The 15,013-nt window shown below is 40.4% G+C and overlaps 1 protein-coding gene and 1 long non-coding RNA gene across 6 annotated transcripts in view; one reads left to right on the plus strand and one right to left on the minus strand.

Annotated features, from left to right (window-relative positions):
- Window positions 1-3,258, minus strand: part of LOC114045683 — a 4,704-nt gene extending 1,446 nt beyond the window's left edge. Inside the window, exons 1-2 of the long non-coding RNA XR_003569420.1 lie at window positions 3,169-3,258; window positions 982-1,043 (exon numbers count right to left, since the gene is read on the minus strand). This is a non-coding gene — a long non-coding RNA (uncharacterized LOC114045683). The remainder of the gene's footprint in view (window positions 1-981; window positions 1,044-3,168) is intronic.
- The window catches only part of WIPF1 (WAS/WASL interacting protein family member 1), a 170,572-nt gene that overhangs the window by 67,925 nt on the left and 87,634 nt on the right, over window positions 1-15,013 (plus strand). For 4 of the 5 annotated variants that reach the window (XM_027865770.1, XM_027865772.1, XM_027865771.1 and 1 more), the window contains exon 1: window positions 3,184-3,407. The exons of the other annotated variant lie outside the window; for it this stretch is intronic. The gene's annotated coding sequence lies outside the window, so the exon portion shown is untranslated. Of the gene's footprint in view, window positions 1-3,183; window positions 3,408-15,013 lie in introns of those variants that run through there. 5 annotated transcript variants of the gene reach the window in all.

The following is a 15,013-nucleotide window of genomic DNA, read 5'->3' on the forward strand; positions in this document are numbered from 1 at the left end:
GAAAGAAAGAAAGAAAGAAAGAAAGAAAGAAAGAAAGAAAGAAAGAAAGAAAGAAAGAAAGAAAGAAAGAAAGGAAGGAAGAAAGAAAGAAAAAGGAAGGAAGGAAGGAAGAAAGAAAGGAAACTGCAGATAAAATCTTACAGAATATTAGAAGAGGGAAAGATCACTTTCTGAAAATTTCATAGAGGATTCACATTTTTAGTTTGCCAAGTTATTTGCTATTGTTGACTCTAAGGTGGCAATATTTGTCATCATTCTACTTATAAATCTAAAGAAAATGAGGACAAAACTGATTTGATCATATTAACTAAAATGACCAAAACTGATAGTTAAATTAAACCAGAAAATCAGCCATTAGTTGTCAATTTGGTAAAAACCAGTTCTATGTGGGTATATCCAAAGCCTGGAACACAATCATTTTGTTAGAATTCAAGGGAATTGACTCTTAATCAGGTGCTCAATCTCTCTGGGCACATTTCTTAGTTCTTGTTTTCCTATGGAACTATTCATTTGGGAACATTGAGTATTTTCAGACCTTGGAACAGTTAAGCTATGTTTACCTTGTAGAAAAAAAAAATACATTGTAGAAGCATACATTTCCTCTCCATGCTTGAGAGGTAGGCCATTACAAATGCATAATGTCAATTGAATTTTGCTTAATTTTTTTCTTTGTTACACGGGATGATTTAGTGCGGAGGGTATAGGGAGGTGATTGTATCATTCTTTTAAAAGATATAAATTTAACTTAAAAACAAATAAACATGCTACCAGGGCATCCTGGACTAAAAACATAAACAAAAACAAAGCAATGTGTGGGGCTTTTGACCTAAGTCAAAGTTGTCCACAATATTCTCCTCACCCTTGCACACCAACCTCCACTGTATGTGCTGCCATCCCACACCTTGAAAGGTCAGTTTTGAACCCTCATGAGGAACCCAAGGAAAAGGGGCAAAGACCCACGAGAATGGGAAAGCTTCTCACCTCTTTAGCTTTCTGTATGCCTTCAGCTTTCTGCCACTCCTACATGGTTGGGGTTCAGAGTTCTGATGGAGGAGCAGAGAATGGTAGAGTGAGCAGAAGAAATGAGAGAGCAACAGCCACTCCTGTGACATATTGTACCATGGCTCTTGAGGTAGGTTCCATTGTGCCATATTGAGGGCACACCCACTATCCAATCTAGCTGAACAACTTGGAGAATATTCATTTGGGGTGGTCTTATGTAGCACAACATACAGATAAGCGCTAAGTCATAACATTGTAGAACATAGTAACCAATGTGTAGGGTGTCCCAAAAGTCTCAATCAATTTTTCTGTTACTAAAATACTTAAAAAGGTACTTGGACTTTTGGGACACCCTATATTAACATATCAATAAGCAGCACAACCAAGCTAAGGAATCATTCCATTATAGGGAGGAAAGGATAGAAAGAGCAATAGGCTGGGAACCATGCTGCTTATCAGCTATGGGACCTTGTACTTCACCTCTACAATACTTCATTGTTCTAATCCTCAATTTCCTCTTCTGTAAAATGAGAAGGGTTGGGCAAGGTGCTCTCTTTTTTTTTTAAGGAAATCGGGGTTAAGTGACTTGCCCAGGGTCACACAGCTAGTAAGTGTCAAGTGTTTGAGTTTGTATTTGAACTCAGGTCCTCTTAACTTCAGGGCTGGTGCTCTATCCACTGTACCACCTAGCTGCCGCCCAAGGTGCTCTTTAAGGGCCAGCTCTAACATCCTTGGATCCCTTTTTCTGGTCCTTTGGGTACTCATCTTATACCTGGTTCAGCATTGTCCCTTCCTCCTTCTTGATGCCAGTAGTGACAATAATAGTTCATTTTTATATAGTGAGTTAGGTTGGCAAAGCACTTTACATACTACTATCTCATTTGACTTTTTTTTTTCTTTTGGCAAGGCAATCGGGGTTAAGTGACTTGCCCAGGGTCACATAGCTAGTAAGTGTCAAGTGTTTGAGTCTGTATTTGAACTCAGGTCCTCCTGACTCCAGGGTCAGTGCGCTATCAATTGTACCACCTAGCTGCCTCTCATTTGGCTTTGTGAGGGGCAGTGTGGAAAGACTACTGGGTCTTCACGGTCTGAAGACCTGGTATCGATTCCACTCTGTTACTTACTGGCTACGTAGAGGCAACACCTCCCTGAGCCCTGGACACTCATTCTGAGCTCTTCTTGATTCTTCCAGAAGGGATAAAATGGTAACAGTCATATTTAGCACTATTCACAGGGTGAGTATGAGTAGTACAGAGAAAAAACTGCAAAAGAGAACTGGAGTAAAGGATGTCTTCAGAGAAATGTGTTGTCAAAAAAGGCTGGTCATGTGGTGAAAACAAGAGATAACCACTAACCACCCTGTGTGCCCCACTGGTATCCTTTCAATGTCAGGACAGAGGAAGGAAGGCCTACATTGGTGGCCCCTATGGTTAACTTACACAAAGACTGAGCACAAGTCACGCAGGATGGGTAGGTGAGGAGGGGTTGTAATCTGCATTGTTGGAAAAAATACTGCGTACTTGATATCTATGCATTACTACTCCAATGAGTTGTAAGAAAAGTAGCTTTAAGGTGCTATAAAACACGAGTTACTATTATTTTATTAGTAGTATAATTGTCATTGCCGATGTTGCACCACCAGAAGACAGAAGGACATCCCTTCTTAGAACGGTCAAAAGTAGAAGAGTTTGGGGGGCACTGTGGCCAGAGAAGTAGGAGGCTTGCAGTGGAAGTGACTTCTCCCAGGGATTTTAGTTCCCAGAATTTAGGGGATACCAGCTTATAAAGCTGAGGGTTTGAGGCCCAGAGATAGTCTCCAGGGCATGGCCACTGGAGAAGCCCCTCTGCCTACCTTGGAGTCAAGTAGCTGTGCCTGTACCATTACCTCTTTATCAATGCCTAGGCACCAAGAGCACCTAAGGGTCCCTAAGCTTTCCCAGAGGTATCTGGAACTGCCTTCTGCATTTTTCAATTGTCCAAGGTGTCCTAGTCAGGCGGAGCTTCCCTGGGGGCCCTCTGAGGCTTTACCCCCTCCCTCTTCCTGTCTTCTCTCTTGTTCCCTTCTCCCCTCCTCCCAGGAGAAGGAGTGGCTTGTGTGGGTGACACAGCCCCTGCCCCTGGCTCATCTCTCTCACTATATCCCCAAAACACCAAAAAAATTGTTACCTGGGGTGACTTGTAGAGAGGGAGAAGGGAACAAGTCACTGCTTTAAAGACAGCAAGAAAACCTTGAGTGAAACAAGCAGAGAGGCGATCTTATCACATGCCTCTGGCCGGTTTGAGTGGCAAGCTGAGCAAGGTGCAGTAAGGAAGTGTAGTCACATGTAGCATTTACAGGAAACAGGCTACAACAGAAGAGGGGAACCTAGAACTTGGGGCTACTCGACGGATTTAAAGCGATACAGGTCAGTGTTTTTCATTTTAAAAAAAACCAAAACTTTTACCCTAAATACCTACTTCAGACCACCCTCATCTTCTTTCGACTTTGCTCAAATTCGAGGTTTAATCTAGATCTGGATGGAGCTGGTAGCCACACATTGTTAGAGGAACAAATACGGCTCATTATTGTGAAAATGAAATTCTCAGAATCTCTTGCTTCCCTGTTTAGAATTTCTAAGCTCCTTGAAACAGACCTAAAACTTGAAAATGTTAAATAACATTTCAAGTAACCTCTTTTCTGCACATCTCTCTCTTACTGCCCTGCATAACCGGCAAAACTTGCCAAAGCATCATTCTCTTCTGAAGGGACATTTAGAATTTAGATGATGCTAATGGATGTGGTGGTGAAGGTGATTTCATCCAGTATTAAAAAGCTTTTTTGCTAGTATTTAATTCTAAAAGTATTTACCCACCATCATTAGGAGATTCTAAAGTATGCCCTTCTCCTTTCTTTTCTCCTTTCTTTCTCCCTTACTGCTTCTGAATGGGAAGGGAGGGGGAGATAAGAAAGGGGGAGATAAAGGGGGGAGGGGACATCGCAAAAACAAGATGAGGAAGTGCTGCCTTTAATGCAGCAAGTGAGTCTAAGAAGAAAACATAATAATGTGCCAACTGACAGATGATAATAAGCAGAGCATGTAAAAACTATGAAATCAGACCTTTATTATAGTACTTTGGGGAGTCTTGGACTCCATAATTTAAAGAGGGACTTGGAGAAGCTGAAGAGGGTTCAGAGGAGAGCCATAGGACTGATTAAGTTGATCAAATCAGCCTTGAGAAAAGTTGAAAGGAGTCAAGACTATTCAGCCTGGAGAAGAGAAGGGTGAGGGGGCAATTTAATCATTATCTTCATGTGTACAAAGGTCTTTTTACACAGTTGAGTGTGACTAGCTGGTTTTAGTCACCTTTGAGAAGGAGCAGGAGGAAACCGGTTTAAATTGCCACATGAGGAGGAATCTAGGTTAGAAAGAAGAATTTCCTGACAATGACATTAGAGAGGAAGGGAGGCTGGGTGGCTTTTTCAAGAGGTTTTTGAAGACAGGAAAGATTACTCTCTTGGCTAGGATGCTTTGGGAGCAGCTATGAGCAAAGTTGGGGTTAGGGGAAGGAGAGCAAGAATAGACTTAGTCTAATTCTCTTTTAGCACTGAGTATTCTATGATCCCTTTGCATTGGTAGGAAGAAAGAAAGAAAAAAAGGAGAAAAAGAGAGGGGGGGAAAGAAAGAAAGAGAAAGAAAGAAAGAAAGAACAGACACAAAAGAAAAGAATTTGGGGCTGGGAGGGAGTAGTGGAAATGAAACTAGATTCACATGTTATTTGTATTCCAATGATGTAAAATAACCAAAATGGTGATGAAAGAGAAAGATCATTGTTTCATGTTTACTAGGAGCAGTTCTTTGGGTTGTCATACTTTTTGCTATTTTATTGTGCAAAAAGTGGAGAGAGGAACCTAAAGGAATAAAGCAGAACTCTTATTAGTAGGAAGATTCAACCCAAGAACTGCATATGCAGAAATCTTGTGCTAGTTCTGTCAAAAGCAGTCCGTAGTTTGATCCATGGGGATGCAATGAGCAAACGCTTCATTGGTGGATGGTGCCCTTTACACAGATGGCTAGAGGAGAAGCACACCAGTGAATTGCACTGGGATTGCCTCTTGCTATATGATAGCTGCACTTTAGCCCCAGGGTGACTACATGCAGTCTTGGGCTGTGGCTTGACTTCCCTTAAAATAGAGTTTTCTTCTTTTTTTCTTTTCCTTTTTTCTTTCTTTTTTTTTTTTTCAGAGTTTTGTTGTCTGTAACATTTGTGGTCTATTAACTTCAGCAGCTCTGAGGCATCAATTGTCTTTTATTGTCTTACAATATTTTTCAGGTGGGCAATTTTTTAAACTATGTCTTTCTAAATGTCATTTCCGCTACCTTTGACAGCCCTTATCTCTCATTCCTTTCTCCCTTTTCTCCACCCCCTATTCCCATTCATTCATTCATTCATTCATTTGTTCATTCAACAGTTATTAGTGTTTGCTCTATGTAGGACACTTTGCCAGGTGCTGAGGATAGAAAGACCAAAAACTGAAGTCTGTGTCATCTAGGCACTCACATTGCACTAGAGAGGATACAAAATGTATGCAAGTTAACTAAAGTGATTTCCAAGAAGAAAGGAGTGATACTAACTGAAGGAGATCAGGAGAGGACTGCCTCAGGTGGGAGGTGGTACCCGACCTGGGCTCTGAAGGAAGCTAGGGATTTTATGAAGTGAATGTGAAAAGGAGGCACATTCCAGATATGGGGAATCATTTCTACAAAGGTGTAGAAGCCGATAACAAAAGACCTGGAGATTCAATCGCTAGATTACATCCTTTTGTTCTCACCTCCTCTTTCCTATCTCTGGCCCAGATGCCCAGGCTGGAGGTCCCTTCTCTAGTACTTTTTTTGATTGTCCTTAGCCTCACTGAGGATGGCCCACCTAGACAATTCAGATGAAACTGCCAACAGTGTAATCCTATTGAGTGGAGTCAGTCTGGGACTCCACTGTGCTGGTGAGGGTCTCCAAGGATTCTGGCTGAGGAGTGTGGGTCAACTCTTAGGGCTTTCTGGAAATCCACATCTCCTTCAATGATCCCCTCTCTATGGCTCTCTGTGTTCGTGCATTAGAAAGTTTGGGAAGACCCTTACCAATGGATAGTGATAACCCAAAGAACCTAAGGGCCAGAAAGACTTCTAGAACAATGAGATGACATAGAATAAGGGCCCAAAGTGGAAATAGATAGTGGATCATGTGAGGAGGAGACAAGATGCCCTAGTCTAGGGGCTACATGGGAACCCTGGAAAAGAGAAAAAGAGAAATTTAGAAATGTAATTTCAGGTGGAATTTTTGCAAAAATAATTTCAGTTGGAAAGACTGGGAGCAGGGCTAGAAGAGCAAGACTGGGGTAGGGGGCATAGGAAACACAGGAAGACATGAGTTCAGATCTAGCCTCAGACATCTATTAGCTGTGTGACCCTGAGTAAATCACTCAAACTTTGCCTGTCTTCAGTTCATCATCTGTAAAATGGAGATAATTGTAGCACTCATCTCCCAGGCTGATGTAAGGATCAAAGGAAGTAATATTTCTAAAGTAGTTTCTAGGTTTTAACTGCTATATAAATGCTAGCTACTATTGTTATTATTATTATTATTATTAAAATAAAGATCAACACTTTAGCCTGGAGGTTGGTGAAATTCACTGAATTAGTTTTCGTGTTGTGGTCTTGTTTTGTTTTTTCTTTTCGTTCTCTTTCACAAGGGGATTAATGTAAGCAATGGAACTTAAAAGTGGAATTCTCAGCTTACTGAATTTCCTAAGAAGATCAACAGAGGCTTAGCTGGAATACCCCTAATTCACCTCGACCTTGAACTACAGGCACATTTGCTTTGCTAGATCTTCTTCCTCAATTCCTTATTAAAACTACAGTCAGCAACCACTGACGTTTTGGGCCATTGTGTTTTTTAGGGAAGTAAATGCAAAACATTTCAGGCTGAGGGAGAAAAAATGAAAAATATACAGTTTTGGGTGCAGCCTTTACAATGCAATAAATAGTTGGTCATCTTTCAGATGCAAGGTGGCAAATCTTGAGGGCAGGCTCTTCGAGCAGCTTTAGAGAATAGGTTCTTGTATATAGAGGAATCTGGGAGACAAAATGGATTGATTACTGGGCCTGAGGTGAGGAAGACCTGAATTCAAATCTAGCCTCAGACGTGTGACCTGGGAAAGTGACTTAATTTTTGTCTGCCTCATTTTCCTCCCCTGTGATGTGGGGGTAATAATACTACTAACCACCCAGGGTGGTTGTGAGGATAAAATGAGATAATATTTGTAAAGTAATTAATGCAGTGCCTTGAACATAGTAGGCACTTAATAAATGCTTATTTCCTTCCTAAACAAATGTCTACTATATTACAACTATCATTATTATAAATATAGAGGCAGGATAGTATAGTAAATAGAGAGGTAACCTCAGAGCTGCAAAGATTGTAGTTCAAATCCTACTGATATAATTGCCTTATGACCCTGGTCAAGTCACTTAGCCACTCAATCCTCTAAGAAACTCTAAAACTCTCTAAGATGCAGGGAAAGTGCCACCCTTCATCAGTAGAAGGAGTTTCTTCATCTGGGTGTTTCCTCTTTTAAAAGAAATGACAGGTCCAATACCTATTATTATCAGTGTGGATGGGACATGGGACTTGGAACCCTGGCAACCTATATTTGAATTCTGCCATAGATAATCCCTCACTCACCTAGTGTGATTGTGCACAAGCAGTTAACTTCTTAGACTATTTCCTCATTTAAAAAAAAAGAACAAAGGAATACTATTAATGTTACCTCCCTCACAGGGTTGATAAAAGGAAATTACTTTGTAAACCTGAGTTACATACTACTCCCTCTATCCTGAACAGACCTAATTTGTATGTGAAATGTCCATCCTTTTCATCTCTGCCTCTTAGAAACATTAGCTTCCTTCAAATTCCCACATATATACTTCATATTTACTGTGGTAACCACACTGTTTATCTGTCTGTATATACCTGTTACACTCAGGCTTCATAGTCGTATGTCATACTTGGAATATGTTACATCTCCTCAGTGAAAGGCAAGCTACTCAAGGGACATTTTATCTTCATTTCACTAATGCTTTACACATATAAGACATATGTTAAAATGAGCTATAGTGAACCTGCAAAAGGTGGGTTATCTTTATCCACACTATGACATGGTGAAAGGGAAACTTTTTTTAAAAAGTTGTCTGTATTTTTTAATACTTTGATTACTGGTCTGAGGCCTAGGTGAGAGTGTTCTCAACAACAGCTAGTTATAGGACTGTGGAAGGATAAGTTTTATTTTTTGTTTTTGTTTTTGTTCTTCCTCATACTGTTTAAAAAAAAAAGTCAGTCATTTGCGATTTATAAATAGGGATATTTTGTAGAATTTTGGGGTGATAAGGAGAGGAGACATCATGGTTGTCCTTCATTCTTGAAGAGAACCAAAATGATATTGCAGTGGAGTCAAGACACAGTGTGTCCGTCTGTGGCTAATCAGACCAATATGAGCTCAGATGGCTCTACCACAGGTCAGGCACAAATAGTCCATATGAATACTTGGAGGGGAGATGTCTCTAAATTTGCACATCTCACGTTTCTTTTGAGCTACTGCAACTCTGCTTTGCTCGTAGAATATAGCGCCTTCTTTGATGCAGGCACACCATGCTGGGTGGTCCTTTGCCTGTATCTGCCATGTCTCACAATTGATTCCAAAGTCTTTGGAGAGACTTTGAGAGTGTCCTTGTATCGCTTCTTCTGACTTCCATAAAAGAACTCAGACAGAAGCTCAATGAAAGACCAATGGAATTGCCCAAAGTGGGTTGGGGGTAATCAACAAGTGCTCACCATGGTTCTCCCTTATTAGGAGTTTTCAGACTCCAGCTGGATGGCCACTTGTAGGATAAGTCTTGAGAAGAATTCTTTTTCAGGCATGGCTTTGACCAGATAGGCTCTGAGGGCCCTTCCAACTCCAAGGCCTTCTGATTCTGTGACTGTCTTACCAGTTTGGCACATACTAGTATCCTTTTTGCTTTTTTTTTTTTTTTACAAACTAGGTTTCATCTGTATTTATGCCTATGTCTATATTTTAATTTTGTACATATATATTTGTTTATATCTCATAAAATATATACATCTTTTTTCAAGTTCTCATATTGCCTTCATTTATAATATTGGGGAGTTTAAAAACAAAGGAATTCTACTATGGGAAGGGTGGGAGGGTTTGGTTTCATTTCATTTCATTTTAGGGAATGCTGGATTAGTTTTTTCCTTAGCTTAGGTTACATCTTTGGGCCTGAAATTGGTTTTTAGGAGAATGTTGCAGGAGCTCTCTCTTGATAACTGCAGGATAGAAGACTCCCATAACTTTTTCATTTAGAGGAATTATAAGTGATCTGACATTTATGGAAAAAAGGAATCACTGATTTGTTGTCAGATTGCTATTATGACAATTTCTTTGTGCTCTGTTTGTCAACAGTTGTTGCATTTGTTTTTCTTCTGTGTTGACAATAGGGAAGTGTCATGTGCAGTCCTGTCCCTTCATACTCCTCTACTGGGAAGTATGTTGTAAAAAAAATAAAAACCAACTCATCAGCCTGCTGAACAGAGAAGTGGAAGCAAATAGCTTTAGGAGACAGGTTGGATTTGCTTTTTGTTAAAAGTAGATCTAATACACAGAGTGTTGAGCCTGAGTCAGGAAAACCTGAATTCAAATTTAGCCTCAAACACTAACCATGTGACCGTGGGCAAGTCATTTAATCTCTGCCTCAATTTCCTCACCCATAAAATGGTGATAATAATAGCACCTACTTTGCAGACTTATTCTTAGAATCAGATGAGATTATATTTGTAAAATGCCTAACATAGTGCCTGGCACATAGTAGGTGCTTAATAAATACTTGTTTCTTTCCTTCCTTCCTTCCTTCCTTCCTTCCTTCCTTCCTTCAAACAATTTTGCTTTGCCATTATGGTGTGACCTCATGGAAGCGTGATAAAGTGGATAGAGAGTCAGGAAGGCCTGGACTTAAATTCTGCCTCAACTATTTACCAGCTGTGTGACACTGGTCAAGTCACTAAAGATTTCTGGGCCTTTTTCATTCATTCAGTTTATGCTTAAATCTGCTTCACAATAACTTTTGAAAGATTTGACTAATTTTTTTTTTTTTATCAAATTTGGCTTACTACTAAGAGGAGTCATTATGCCCCCTAAGTTTCATTTAGGGGTCATTCTTCCAGTGATAAATTCCAAAAGCTCCAGGAGGTATGTATTTTGTGAGTGAGGTCCATAGGTCATGCAATGTATCCATGAATTCATGAATTAACTTCATGAAACAACTTTATTTGTACTATGTTAATTTGTATTTATTACTTTGCTTTATAAGTTTTGTTAGCATATGTATATATACTTGTTCTCATCAGTGAAATTATAACCTTCTTAAGGATAGCAACTATCTCTCCTATATATTTTCTAGCATAGGGTTTGGCACATAGTAAGATTAATGAATGCTTTTTATTTATTTATTCATCCTTCCTCCTACTCCCTGTACCCCCTATACCCCTCCTCCCCCTGCACCAAGCCTCAAGGCTTGCTAGTACCCAGTAGTCAACCCTTCATCTTTGGGACTCCTGAAACACTTAATGCATAGACTAGTCATTTGACATTTAGCATATTTTTTATATTGTTATTTTATCATTTATGTACTTGTACTTCTCTCCCCAACTTGATACTAACTCTTAGCCTTATCCTGTAGCAAAAACATATACTGATGATGATGACTGACCTCTGAAACAGTTACCAAAGTAAAAAGATTGGAGAAGTTACATGTATGGGAAATTGTATGAAAGATAATGTTACTAGAAAATTAATCTTGGTACAGGAATGAAAAATAGCTGACTTTCTAAGTTTAGTAGGGTCTCATGTGGAGATGGGAATGGGGAAAAGGGTGAAAAATGGTTTGTTCCAAAAGACAAAAATGCAGGTTAGTCAAATAGATACATAGATACATATATACATACGTAATATATATATATAATATGCATAGATGTATGTGTGTGTGTGTATGTGTGTGTGCATAGTGCCAGGAACATCTGAGTTTGGCAAAAGTTCAGGGTAAAAGATTTCAGATGCTATTGTCATTATGTAAATCTTAGAGAGGAAGGAAAACCATAGAATCCTAGAATTTTAGAGCTAAAGGACATTGTTGTTGTTCAGTCACTTCAGTCATGTCTGACTCTCCATGACCCCATTGAGGATTTTTTTGGCAAAGATACTGGAGTGGTGTGCCGTTTCCTTCTCCCTCTCATTTTACAGATGAGAAAACTGAGGCCAATGGGATTAGGTAACTTGCCCAGTGTCACAAAGCTAGGAAGTGTCTGAGGTCAAATTTGAACTCAGGTCTTCCTGACTCCAGGCCCAGTGCTGTATCCATGATGTCACCTAGCTGCCCTGAGAGACATTAGAAGTCATCTAATTTTTAAGCATGGGGAAACTACAGGCCAAAGGGGATAGTTAAGTTGCTTTCCCACGATCACATAGTTAATTAGTGGTATAGCCAAGAGTAGACCCAGGAATCAAATATCTAAGTATTTTGAGTCTCAGTCTAGTTCATTTTAATAAGAGAATAGTATTTCTCAGATGAATCTTAAGAAAGGATAATGGAAAAATATAGGGATGTAACTAAAGTAGAATAAGTGGGGCTTTTCCCCAGGGCCCTGAATTTATAGAATGTTTAAGATGACCTTTAGCCTGGTGTCTCTACTAGAAGGAAATGATAAGGGACAAGGAACTGCCATGTGCACGCATAGTGTTGGCCTTGCACTGTGCAGATGTTGTCAAAGCTGTATTAGCTCCAACTTGGTTCCATTTCTAAACTGTGTGTCACAGGTCCCCAGGGGCTGGAAACACTGGGTATGTGTGGGAATAGAAGATAGAAAAGAATCAAGACCCTCTGACAAGGTGGGGAAAACATTGGGACTGGGTTCTTTTTTTTTTTGGCAAGGCAATGGGGTTAAGTGACTTGCCCAGGGTCATACAGCTAGTGAGTATCATGTGTCTGAGGCTGGAGTTGAACTCAGGTCCTCTTGTCTCCAAGGCCAGTGCTCTATCCACTGAGCCATCTAGCTGCCCCAGGAATGGGTTCTTAAAGCAGCACTGGAAATCAGGGCCAATCAGATGGCCTCACCTCTATCAGTGGTCTCCATACTCACATGTTTTCCCTATTGGAGGGATCATCCTGTACCTATAATTTCATTATTGCTATGAGTGTGTGAAAAGTCCTGGCAAAAAAAGAGCATCTACCCAAAGCTTTGTTTGGGATGCCCTGGTCACAAATATTGCTAGTTAGGGCTGTGAAAAGACAAGTGCCAGGCCATTAGAAATCATTAACCTTTCCTTGATAACTGGAATAACAGAAGATCTTTAGTCTTCCTTAAAAGAAATTCACCCTCCCTTGTACTTTGGTGTTCTGTGTCACTCCTAGATTCATCTCTAGCTTTCCTTTGTAAAAACACTATTGAGAGCAGTTTGATTACTAAGATTACGGGAGGAACCACTAGAAGAGATCTTAGAAATAAATTATTTCAACTCCCTCGATTGTACAGGAGAGGAGACCTAGACCCAGGAAGGATAAGCAGTTTGTCCAAGTTGCTTAAATATTTTTGGGCACAAAATATGCAGATGCAACAGAGCAAGATTCAAACCCAGATTCTCTGCCTCTCCGTCCTGTGCTCTTTTCACTACACCAGGATCGCAGGGGTGGAATTGTTCTTTTTTGAGGGCAAGAGCAAAAAGGGTCTAAGGTATAATTTCTCAGATGGCATCTTGAATTTTGTCCTTAATGGTGTCCAGATTCTTTTTTATCTGGAATCCAAAACAATGATTTATTGAAAGAGACCAAATGTGGAAAGAACATTAATTGTTTTTAAATATTGATTTAATTAATATCTCATTAGAGTTTTGAACTTTTCAAATTCATCTTTGGCATATGAGTAAACTTGAGCTCCTTCTGAACAAATAACAACTTTTTGGCTCTGTGGGATGGCTACAGGAACTTCCCCACCTTTTGGGATTACCCTCCCTTTTCCCCTCAGTCATCTGCTTTCTTTTTCTCTCTCTCTCTTTTTTTTTTTTTTTTTTGCAAGGCAGTCAGGGTTAAGTGACTTGCCCAGGGTCACACAGCTAATGAATATCATGTATCTGAGGCTGGATTTGAACTCCAGATGCTTTCTCATACCCCATACCTCCTATCTCAGCTCTCCTGGGGTCTGTCTAAGGAAATTGGCAATGAAAGGGGAACTGCCCAATGGGGGAGAAGGAAGAGAAAGTGAAGGACTTAAATTTCTGGCAAGGGGGAGAGCTATTACCATAAGTGATTCACTACAACCCTTTGTAGAAAGAGGAAAGGTATATGTCACTTTCCTGAAGAATTTAACTCCCCTTAAATCTCTGTGGCAATGAGGGGTTAAACTATCAGGGGCGAAGAATCTGTGGCCTCAGACCATGTGTGGCCTTCTAGGTCCTCAAGTGTGGCCCTTTGACTAAATCCAAACTTAACAGAACAAATCCGCTTAATAAAAGGATTTGTTCTGTAAAACTTGTAGCAGGTTTCCCACCCCTGGCTGATCCCTGAGGACACTTCTGGTTCTAAATCCTGTTACCCTCTGATTAACCCTCCTCTGCCGTCCCTTCTCTCCTCTCCCTTCCCCCACTCTCCCTTCCCCCACTCTCCCCTCCTTCTCAGTTCTTGCCCTATAAGGAGTGTGTTCATTATCGATCACACTCATTAAGCATTTTACTTTTAGGTTGTGATGAATATATGTTATCTGTGATGCTGGGCATCTGGGAGCTTGATTTTTAGGTATATATTCTTAAAGTCTACAGCCGCCAGAAACACCCTTGTCATGTGCCATGAGGGGAGTAAGGGTAGGTCTTTCCTCCTGTGGGCCCCTGCATGCTGTGTTGGGCTTTTGGGGTTTGAAGCTATACCTACACCCTGCTGCGTTCTGATAATCAGCCTCAGCCAGGAGACAGCCATGATCTGTGATGGAGAGAAGGGAAAATGAATGTGAGAGAGAAAGGGGGATTGAAGATGAGGAGAGAGACATAGAGAGAGATGAATGAATAAATGTCAGATCCAAGATTTGAATCCAAGTCTCCTGATTTTAAATCACAGAATGTGATAAAGGTATGGAAAAGATCCAGACAACATACTTTAGGACACTGTGAGGTAGATGGGGGAGAGAGATCACTTTCAGTCAGGGACATTAGGGAACCCTTCACATAGGAGGGAATATGGGAGCTGGGTCTTGAAGGAAGAGAATTTGAACAAGCAAATGAGGGAGGAGTAAATAATGAAGGATTATCTGGTGTGGGGGTTCTTAGCCTGTTGTGTATCATGGACTCATCTGGTAGTCTGGTGAAACTTTCTCAGAATAATGTTTTTAAATGGATAAAATTAAGTGATTCACTACATCACTTTGTAGCCAGAGAAAAGGCATGTTTAATTCCCCTTAAATCTCTGCCTTCTCTGTGGCAGTGATGGGGTCAGACTGGCTGATCTTGTTCTAAATCCTGTTACCTTATGACAATTAGTCCTCCCCTCCACCCACCCAATCATATTGAAATGTAATTATCAAAATATTTGAAAAACAAGTTCATATACCCCTCTGATCCACACATCTAGAGGCCAGAGAGGACAGGGTGACCTTAGGGGAGCAGAAAGTAATTTGCTTAGTTATTTCTTAAAGCCACCAATTCTTTCCTAGTGGACTTCTATTTAGATGCAGACACTGACTGAATTCTCTTCACTGCCAACTGCTGGGCAGCAGAACTCCCACTAAATTGTCCCTGGAGGGAGAATCTATCCACAAGGGAGCCCTTTCCAGAGAGGTCCAGAACTCATCTTTTGGTTCTTCACATTCTTGGGTGGAGGGGTGGCTGAATGACCACTTAATTGGCATGCTTTAGAGAACATTTCTGCTTTGGGTGGTTTAGAGA

Source organism: Vombatus ursinus, unplaced genomic scaffold, assembly GCF_900497805.2.
Source record: "Vombatus ursinus unplaced genomic scaffold, bare-nosed wombat genome assembly UNPS02014779.1, whole genome shotgun sequence".
NCBI classification, from domain to species: Eukaryota; Metazoa; Chordata; class Mammalia; order Diprotodontia; family Vombatidae; genus Vombatus; species Vombatus ursinus.